The sequence below is a fragment of the Phyllobates terribilis genome, unplaced genomic scaffold (genome assembly GCF_046119375.1).
Source record: "Phyllobates terribilis strain yellow unplaced genomic scaffold, ASM4611937v1 Scaffold_2__4_contigs__length_985480577, whole genome shotgun sequence".
NCBI classification, from domain to species: Eukaryota; Metazoa; Chordata; class Amphibia; order Anura; family Dendrobatidae; genus Phyllobates; species Phyllobates terribilis.
The window spans coordinates 807370972-807381796 of NW_027362762.1; positions in this window are offsets into that span (position 1 = coordinate 807370972).

Below are 10825 nucleotides of genomic sequence, written 5' to 3' on the forward strand. Positions count from 1 at the left end.
TCATCTGCAAGTTCACATAAAAGATGGAAATCCTGTAGATCCTCCATTGAGATGCCCAATTGTAAACATTTATTTTTATCATTAAGGGCAAAGAATTTCTTCCATCTCAATTTCCTCAAAAACAGATGGATATCTTTAACCCACAGAAAGGGGTCAAAAAGAGTCGTTGGTACAAAGGACAAACCTGTCCCTAAGACCCTCCTTTCAATCCCTGTAAGAGCATGTGAGGACAGATTTATTACGCTTCTATCACTGTCAGTATGAGAACCGTTCGATATTTTCTTTTTACCTAGCGATTGTGATTCACCATTCTTTCTCGCAAATGGTAGCGTGCTTCCCTGTTCTCTAAAAAAGAGGGAGTTGAAACAGAAGATAATCCCGTAGAGGGAGATGAGGAGAAGGATGGCCCCTGATTTACATAACCTCTGCTTTGCCATCTTCTATTGAAGCCTCTCCTTCCCTGTCCCCTAGATCTACCAGATAATCTGGATGTTTCTTTCGGAGTACGCTCAGTATCAGAAGATTCCAAATCAGAGGAAGAAATAACCGTCGTTCTACCAGATTTATTATTTAAGGCAGGATATGCTCGTTTTTCCCTAAAATCAGTAAGGTCCCTGGTGAACCGTTTGTGTTTTCTATCTTTCAAAAAAAGTTGATATTTCTCTACCGACACCCTCAGTGCTTCTTCTCTTGTGGAAAAATCCGATGCAGACTTAAAATTTAGAGCCCTATCTATCTGTTCTTTTAGAGTGACTGCAGATTTCTCAAAAGTATCTTTTTCTTTCTCTAATAGAATCTGCATAAACCTCAAAGATGAGGCTATGGATTCTTTCTCCCACTTCAAAAGGAGTGAAGTTGACCTACTCCTAGGTGCTGGTAATAAATTAATCCTTAAGCCACGTGGTACTATCCCATGTTTTATATAGTTATCTAACGACTGGACCTCCCTCCACGACTTAATGTTCTCTTTATAGACTTCTAGTAAGTCCGAAAAAACATTCTTGATACTGGGCTCTGTACAAATATTAACTCCACACTCAGTCACTGAAAAAACTTCCTTAGCCTCATCCAGCCATCTATTAGTATTTAAAGGCCCGGACAAAAATCCAGCCATTATACTTTGAAACAAACCTGAATGAATGATACCAAATTAAATTTGGCAGAAAGAGGGTATATATATATATATCACCAAAAACCATAAGCACAAAAAAATACCCAATAAAAGTTAACTTTTAATAATTATCATTTAAAAGTGTACTCTATAGTACAAGTGAGACCAAAACTACACATATCGATAGAGATACCAAGTAGGGGAGGGACAGAATGATATTGAATGAAACAGTCAAGCTTACCCTAGATAGCGCCTGATAAAGAAGCTATCCCTACCTAACAGCGGAGTGTTTTCACCCTAGGGTTCAGATTGGTGTCCCCGCTCCTCGGAGGCTGTCCCTCGCCTTTCCCTAAGTATCCCTAACCAAACACACACATGAATGAATATATAAATATATCAATATAAAGACCAGTCATGAAAACCAGTCATATCAGAGTTGACATACTACAGAATAATAATAATCACGTCAATGGGGAGTAAACAAAATCTACTTAGATATAAAATAACCCACTAACACGGATGAAGATATATACTGGTCAGAGAAGTCAAAAAAATTAGAAATAGACTTATCTTATCTCTAGTCCATCTGAGGTTCAAATGATGTCTTGAATGATATTCCTTATAAGCCCCTCAATGGGTGGCTATATAGACTCAATCCACAATCCAAAGTTTTACAGAGTGATTGTGACGCGCCCCCTGGGCCATGTTTGGGGAATACCCGGAGCCGGATCTGTTGGGGGTAGTAGTCCTCGTGGCGGTGACCCGGTCCGTGCCCAGGGTGTCAAACTAAGTGGCGGAATTAGTATATGATGTTTTAGTGTTCGACTACGCCACCCGTTGAATGCGGTTATGAAACCGCCGCTGCAGGGCAGACCGCTGAGGCCGGTGGTACAGTTGTGCAGCGTGGGTAGTATAACCCCCAACGGGAGGGGTATGGCCTCAGGGCAGCAGACGTGGATGATGGGGATAGCGGATTTGCACGCAGGCACCAGGAACCACTCAGAGACGGTGCGGTATAGTTCAGGGTCTTTACTGGTGGCAAAGGTAGACCCTCCCGGGAGTACTGGCTAGCGATCGGGGCCTGGTCAGTCCGTGAGCAGACAGGATCTCCCCTGGCCAGGCGGAGTTGTAGGCCTCCCCAACTAACTGTACTCTTCTTGGCTACCTTGCTAGAAGCGGGTAAAAGTAGCCCACGTCCCTGAGTGTACCGTGTGGTGCTCACCCGTATGGCCGGTGACTCGGGGCCTTCTGGTAGCCTCCGCTCCACGACGGCGGTGCTGGTCCCTTGCGTGTGACCGTGCCTTCGGGTTTCTTGGCCAGAGGACCTGAAATCCCCTGCCGGTCGGTTTCTGCTGCTGGGTATGGAACAGTCCCCACAGCCTCGGACTCCGTGTCCGGTGAGATCTCTTCAGCCAAGGCGAGCTATCTAGCTTCCAGCCTCTGGCACTCACTCCTGCTCCTACAGAGCTCTTGTTGTCACTTTCCCTGCAACTACTCCACACCAGACCAGACTGTGTCTCTGTCTCTGTCTGTGTTCTTTTCTAACCCCACCTCAGCCCCAGTTTATATAGGGGAAGTTCTTCCCCTCCCAGGACTGGGCAGGAGGTGTGGCATGCTTAGGATTCCTGACCAGGAGACCTCCCACCTGCTCACAGACGTAATACTGCTATTACTGTGGAAACCAGACCCCTGGGGTGCCACAATTGCAACACCCCAGGCATTCATTTTCAAAATCCCTCAGACTAGTACATGCTCCTGCAGGAGTGAGGTCACTGGGGTTCATCAGCTTAAGATCAGCTGGTCAGCCCCGGTGAGCTCACCACCATGGGAACATTCTTCAGAATGTTCCCACGGTGAGGTCACGTGAGCGATCAGCTCATCGCTCACGTGACCGCAGGTCCCGGCAGCGCAGTACACTGCTGGGAGCGAGCGAGCTCCCCGCAGTGTACCGCCAGCCCCCGGGAGTAGAATATCGCCGGGGACCAGGAGGACACCGGGGGGCGCCGGACAGGTGAGTATAGTGGGTTTTTTTTTTTTAAAAAAAAATTCTGTTTTTACCACCGCGAGCACGCAGGCTCGGCAGAGCAGACTACTGCTCCCCCCAGCCGCGCCGCCCTCGCTGTTATCAGCGGGAGCGGCGGTCGAAAGAGAGGAGTAGTAGTTCTCTCCTGATCCGGGTACCACCCTCCGTGTTTCCACCGCAAATTCGCGGCTATTGGCTTTAATTGAAACGCAGCAAATCCTCAGGTATAAATATTATACCTGCGGATTTGCTGGGGTTCAATTCAAGTCAATGAGCGCAAATTCACAGCGGAACCGCCCGAACAATGGACATGCTGCATTTTTTTCTGCAATGGTAATCCTGAGCGGAAATTTCAGCATCATGTGCACAGCACATCAGGATTAGCATTGCAATAGCTGGCAGAGCGTTTTTGATGCGTTTTCGCGGCGTTTCCATTCTGGAAACCACCGCGAAAATGCATCAAAAACGCTACGTGTGCACTTAACCTTAGGCAGTATTCACACAACGTTTTGTTCAGGAGGTCAAAAACGTAGTGGTAACCGCTTTAGGAAACACTGGCATTTTCTTTGCTATTTTTTTAAGCATTTTGTTAATGTTTTTCTTAGGAGTTTTCTGTAAATGCTTTTTGTGTGGTTTTGGGGTGATTTTCTCTCAGTTTTAAAATCTATTAATTAATAAAAAAACTGGGTTTTTTTTAGTCTAAAACGCAAACAAAACACTCAGAAAATGGCCAGATGTGTTCCAGACGTGATTTTTCTTTCCTTCTTACTGACTTCTATATAATATAAGGCAGAATTATAGTGGAAAACGTCCGAAGAATGGTCGGCTCACTTTTTTGGGGGGGAAACAGAAGTGGTTAATAAACAATGAACTGAAACTGAACATATGAACAGTAAGTTGTATTTTAATGTACATGTATAGGAAATCTTATTTGTTTTATGATTGCTTTTAAGAGCGTTTTCTGGAGAAAACCTGTAAGAAAAAGAAAAACTATTGCAAAAAAACATTGTGTGAACATACCCTAAATGTAGGAGTGTGAGAAGACTATGTAATGGTGCACCCCATGACGAGACGAATGGTAACACCCAGTCAATTCCTCCCTATATTTCCATGAATAATTACACAGGAAAGGCAAAATAAGGCTGCGTGCCCACAATGAGTTCTTGGTGAGTGTCATAGAGGAAAATTAAAATTCATAGACCTCTCCAGAGAAGAGACATTGAACACATGGGATTGATTATAACTGGGGAAGTGAGAAACTAATTATAACTGGGGAAGTTGACACTTCAACCTTCATTGAAGTAGGGGCTACCTGCGGTGACCAGGTAATGACAGCAGAGTTACGCTCTGAGAGCCAGACACTAAGTCTGGGATTCTTCTATCCAGGGGCAGGGAAGTACTCTTCCAAGGCATGAGCTTCTTCTGATCAAAGCACTGGCCCCAAGACTTTTTGGAGCCCGTGGTCAGTGATGAATATTGGGGTTTGCATTGATCCGATATTTATAGGAGATATATTTTCAGCATCGTAGTGAAGGCATGAACATAACACATTCACTCACATCACTGTAAGGCCATTCTAACCCCTCCAACTTAATATTGGAGAGATGGATCATGCTATCCATGACATGTTTCATCTCTATAGACAGGTAAAATCAAGATAAGAAACATGACAACAATATCTACCACCTGGGACCTCCAGGGGCAAGTATATCCTGTAAGTTGGGGATCTCATAAAATTCTAAAAGACCTAGCACATCCCACAACCAGCCCCCACATGAGTTCACCAAGGGGAGGTATGTGGGTGTAACCTTGATCTGGTTTAGTACTTTTCTTTTGTTATCCCTTTTATCCCATGTAATTGTATATACCATATTGGTCCCATTTTGTATCATCTTTGTATATTTTTTATATTCTCTGCCTACTTTTCCGGATTAAATATATAAAATGTAATAGCTTTGTTCCTCTTGCTCTGTAAACCGCACCCCTGAAGCCATACGCTACCTTTAACTACCTGTGTCCAGTCGGCCTGTATAAACTATTGGTGGTGACAGCTAGTGGTTCTTTTTGTTATTGTGGAGTTGGCAGTGACGGTACCGGGGTATATACAGTACAGACCAAAAGTTTGGACACACCTTCTCATTTAAAGATTTTCTGTATTTTCATGACTATGAAAATTGTACATTCACACTAAAGGCATCAAAACTATGAATTAACACATGTGGAATTATATACTTAACAAAAAAGTGTGAAACAACTGAAAATATGTCTTATATTCTAGGTTCTTCAAAGTAGCCACCTTTTGCTTTGATGACTGCTCTGCACACTCTTGGCATTCTCTTGATGAGCTTCAAGAGGTAGTCACCGGAAATGGTTTTCACTTCACAGGTGTGCCCTGTCAGGTTTAATAAGTGGGATTTCTTGCCTTATAAATGGGGCTGGGACCATCAGTTGTGTTGTGCAGAAGTCTGGTGGATACACAGCTGATAGTCCTACTGAATAGACTGTTAGAATTTGTATTATGGCAAGAAAAAAGCAGCTAAGTAAAGAAAAACGAGTGGCCATCATTACTTTAAGAAATGAAGGTCAGTTAGTCAGAAAAATTGCGTAAACTTTGAAAGTGTCCCCAAGTGCAGTTGCCAAAACTATCAAGCGCTACAAAGAAACTGGCTCACATGAGGACCGCCCCAGGAAAGGAAGACCAAGAGTCACCTCTGCTTCTGAGGATAAGTTTATCCGAGTCACCAGCCTCAGAAATCGCAGGTTAACAGCAGCTCAGATTAGAGACCAGGTCAATGCCACACAGAGTTCTAGCAGCAGACACATCTCTACAACAACTGTTAAGAGGAGACTTTGTGAAGCAGGCCTTCATGGTAAAATAGCTGCTAGGAAACCACTGCTAAGGACAGGCAACAAGCAGAAGAGACTTGTTTGGGCTAAAGAACACAAGGAATGGACATTAGACCAGTGGAAATCTGTGCTTTGGTCTGATGAGTCCAAATTTGAGATCTTTGGTTCCAACTATCGTGTGTTTGTGCGACGCAGAAAAGGTGAACGGATGGACTCTACATGCCTTGTTCCCACCGTGAAGCATGGAGGAGGAGGTGTGATGGTGTGGGGATGCTTTGCTGGTGACACTGTTGGGGATTTATTCAAAATTGAAGGCATACTGAACCAGCATGGCTACCACAGCATCTTGCAGCTGCATGCTATTCCATTCGGTTTGCATTTAGTTGGACCATCATTTATTTTTCAACAGGACAATGACCCCAAACACACCTCCAGGCTGTGTAAGGGCTATTTTACCAAGAACGAGAGTGATGGGGTGCTACGCCAGATGACCTGGCCTCCACAGTCACCAGACCTGAACCCAATCGAGATGGTTTGGGGTGAGCTGGACCGCACAGTGAAGGCAAAAGGGCCAACAAGTGACAAGCATCTCTGGGAACTCCTTCAAGATTGTTGGAAGACCATTTCCGGTGACTACCTCTTGAAGCTCATCAAGAGAATGCCAAGAGTGTGCAAAGCAGTCATCAAAGCAAAAGGTGGCTACTTTGAAGAACCTAGAATATAAGACATATTTTCAGTTGTTTCACACTTTTTTGTTAAGTATATAATTCCACATGTGGTAATTCATAGTTTTGATGCCTTCAGTGTGAATGTACAATTTTCATAGTCATGAAAATACCGAAAAATCTTTAAATGAGAAGGTGTGTCCAAACTTTTGGTCTGTACTGTGTGTATATATATATATATATATATGTGTATACATGTATATACAGTATATTCCATGCATTGGAATTGGAGGTGTACATACCATACGATTACTGTGAGTTCCTCAATATCCGGCCTAGTAGTGGAAGCAGCCGCAGCCCCGTCCATCACTCGTCAGTCAATTGTGTAATTGTCCTGACGATTAGGGGCGTTCTGTGACAAACTGGTGGCAGCAGTGTGATCTGTGCGACTCTCCCTGCTGTTTTCTTTGACAGTGAGTTTTTGAAGTTGCGTATTTTCGCCACATCAAAACACAACGTCTTACAGTTCCAGCAAAGTGGATGGGATTTATAGAAATGTCATGTCCACTGTGCTTTTTTTAAATTGGCGTAAACTGACCTGCGGTGCGTGTTTCAAGTCCGCAACATGTCAATTTTTCTTGAGGGTATGCTGAGTTTTCTGTGCAGATTTTACCCATACATTTGCATTGTACTATTATTATTATTATTTATTATTATGGTGCCATTAATTCAATGGCGCTTTACATGTTTAAAAGGGGTATACATAGCAAACAACAAGACAATAATTTGAACAAAAACGAGTCAGCGACTGGTACAGGAGGAGAGAGGACCCTGCCCGTGAGGGCTCACAATCTACAAGGGATGGGTGAGGATACAGTAGGTGGGGATACAGTTGGTCGTGCAGCGGTATGGTGGAGCGAGGGTTACTGCAGGCAGTAGGCTTGTCGGAAGAGGTGGGTCTTCAGGTTCCTTTTGAAGATTTCCACGGTAGGCGAGAGTCTGATGTGTTGGGGTAGAGAGTTCCAGAGTAGGGGGGAATGCATGGGAGAAATCTCATATGTGATTGTGGGAAGAGGAGATAAGAGGGGAGTAGAGCAGGAGATCTTGTGAAGATCAGAGGTTGCATGCAGGTATGTGCCAGGAGACAGATGTATGAAGGAGACAGGTTGTGGATGGCTTTATATGCCATGGTTAGGGTTTTAAATTGGAGTCTCTGGGCAATGGGGAGCCAGTGAAGGGATTGACAAAGAGGAGAGGCCAGGGAATAGCGAGTGGACAGGTGGATTAGTCGGGTAGCAGAGTTTAGGGTAGATTGCAGAGGTACGAGAGTGTTAGAAGTGAGGCCACAGAGCAGGAGGTTGCAGTAGTCGAGGCGAGAGATGATGAGGGCGTAAATAGTGTTTTTGCAGATTCATGGTTGAGGAATCTGCGGATCCGGCAAATATTTTTGAGTTGGAGTTGGCAGGAAGTGGAAAGGGCTTGGATATGAGGTTTGTAGGAGAGACCAGAGTCTCCTACCACAAGGCAGCAAGCTTGCGGGACTGGGGAGAGTGGACAGCCATTGACTTTGACAGGTCAGATGGAGGGGGGTTGAGCGAGATGGTAGAGAGATGATGAATTCAGTTTTATCCATATTAAGTTTTAGGAATCTAGCAGAGAATAAAGATGAAATAGCGGACAGACATTGTGGGATTCTGGTTAGTAAGGAGGTGACCATAGGCGGATTATAATGAGGGCAATCCGGGCGACCGCCCGGGGCCCCGAGCCGGCAGGGGACCCGCAGCTCCAGGCGGGGTGTCTAATGCCGGATTGCCCTCATTATATGTGCGGGCCGCCGCGGCACATAGCGGTAGCAGTGGCGGGAGGGGGGGGGCCCGGACCGCTCCCCCAGCAGCGGCCGCCGCTACTTCTTCATCTGTCGGGCCAGCACTGCAGCAGTTAACTTCCCTGTGCTGGCCCGGCCGCGTCACTGCTAGGAGACACTGCCCTGTGCGCGGCTGTGTCTCCTAGCTGTGACGTCAAGCAGTGCGCCCCGGCCTGCAGTGCTGCACCGGAAAAGAGACAGAGCAGGCAGGAGGAATGGAGCCGGGGGATGGTGAGTGTGTGTGTGTGTGGGCGGGCAGATGTGTGTGTGGGCAGGTGTGTGTGTGTTTGTGGGCAGGTGTCTGTGTGGGCAGGTGTGTGTGTGTGTGGGCAGGTATGTGTGTGTGTGTGGGCAGGTATGTGTGTGTGTGTGGGCAGGTGTGTGTGTGGGCAGGTGTGTGTGTTTGTGGGCAGGTGTCTGTGTGGGCAGGTGTGTGTGTGTGTGTATATGTGTGTGTGTGTGGGCAGGTGTGTGTGTGGGCAGGTGTGTGTGTGTGTGGGCAGGTGTGTGTGTGTGTGTGTGTGTGGGCAGGCGTGTGTGTGTGTGGGCAGGTGTGTGTGTGTGGGCAGGTGTGTGTGTCTGGGCAGGTGTGTGTGTGTGGGCAGGTGTGTGTGTGTGGGCAGGTGTGTGTGTGTGTGTGTGAGCAGGTGTGTGGGCAGGTGTGTGTGTGTGTGTGTGGGCAGGTGTGTGTGTGTGGGCAGGTGTGTGTGTGGGCAGGTGTGTGTGAGTGGGCAGGTGTGTGTGTGTGTGGGCAGGTGTGTGTGTGTGTGTGGGCAGGTGTGTGTGTGTGGGGGCAGGTGTGTGTGTGTGTGGGCAGGTGTGTGTGGGCAGGTGTGTGTGTGTGTGTGGGCAGGTGTGTGTGTGTGAGGGCAGGTGTGTGTGTATACAGTACAGACCAAAAGTTTGGACACACCTTCTCATTTAAAGATTTTTCTGTATTTTCATGACTATGAAAATTATACATTCACTCTGAAGGCATCAAAACTATGAATTAACACATGTGGAATTATATACTTAACAAAAAAGTGTGAAACAACTGAAAATATGTCTTATATTCTAGGTTCTTCAAAGTAGCCACCTTTTGCTTTGATGACTGCTTTGCACACTCTTGGCATTCTCTTGATGAGCGTCAAGAGGTAGTCACCGGAAATGGTTTTCACTTCACAGGTGTGTCCAAACTTTTGGTCTGTACTGTATGTGTGTGTGTGTGTGGGCAGGTGTGTGTGTGTGGGCAGGTGTGTGTGTGTGTGTGTCTGTGTGGGCAGGTGTGTGTATATGTGTGTGTGTGGGCAGGTTAGAAAGTCTTGCCCTGTTGAACACTACACCTGACTTGAGGCCACCACCTCTTGGTTGTCCAATGTTCTTGCTTCTCTAGGGCTCTTCTCAGATATTCATTATACCAGCTCCCCAGAATACCAAAGCTAGGGTGGGTGACCGCGAGCCCTGGTGGTGGTCATAACTGCGGCCACCCAGGGGCAATACTCCATAACAACAATCCCCTGAGGTGGTGTAGGATGTAAGGACCTATTCACACTACATTCAGCGCTGCATTCAGGTCTTTACACAAGGCTTACAACTGAATCCCTGAAATTCAGGATTGTGCTGTCTGAAATGAGACATCTGAAAGCAGAGCAAATGGAGCCTAAAGATTCAGACTTTAGCCTCGGTTTGCCTTTGTTCAAATCAATGGCTATGTCAAGGCCCATCTGAATGCCATTTTTCAGGGATTTAGATAGAAGCCTGGAAAGAGGAGATGAATGCATTGCAAAATTCAGTTTGAATAGGCCCTTATATCTGGAGTCTTGATATTGATGCCACATGCATTTTACTTGTTTTTAACTTAAAAAAAAATACACACAAATTATACACACACACACACACACACACTATACATGCACACACACTATACATACACACACATTATACACACTATACATACACACACATTATACACACACACACACTATACATACACACACACAGATGTGTGTGTGGGCAGGTGTGTGTGTGTGTGGGCAGGTGTGTGTGTGTGGGCAGGTGTGTGTGTGTGATGTCTGTCTGTTTGTGTGTGGGCAGATGTCATTGTGTGATGTCTGTTTGTATGTATTTTTGTGTTTCAAATGTGTTTGTGCGTGTCTGTATATGTTTGTGTGTGTGTATGACTGCATGCGGCCTCCTGCTGAGTATAGTTGGCGCAGTGCGGCCTCCTGATGTCTCTGGGGGGGACGCCGTGCGGCCCCCCGCTGTGTATAGATGGCTATGTGCGGCCCCCCGCTGTGTATAGATGGTGCCGTGCGCCCCCCCGCTGTGTATAG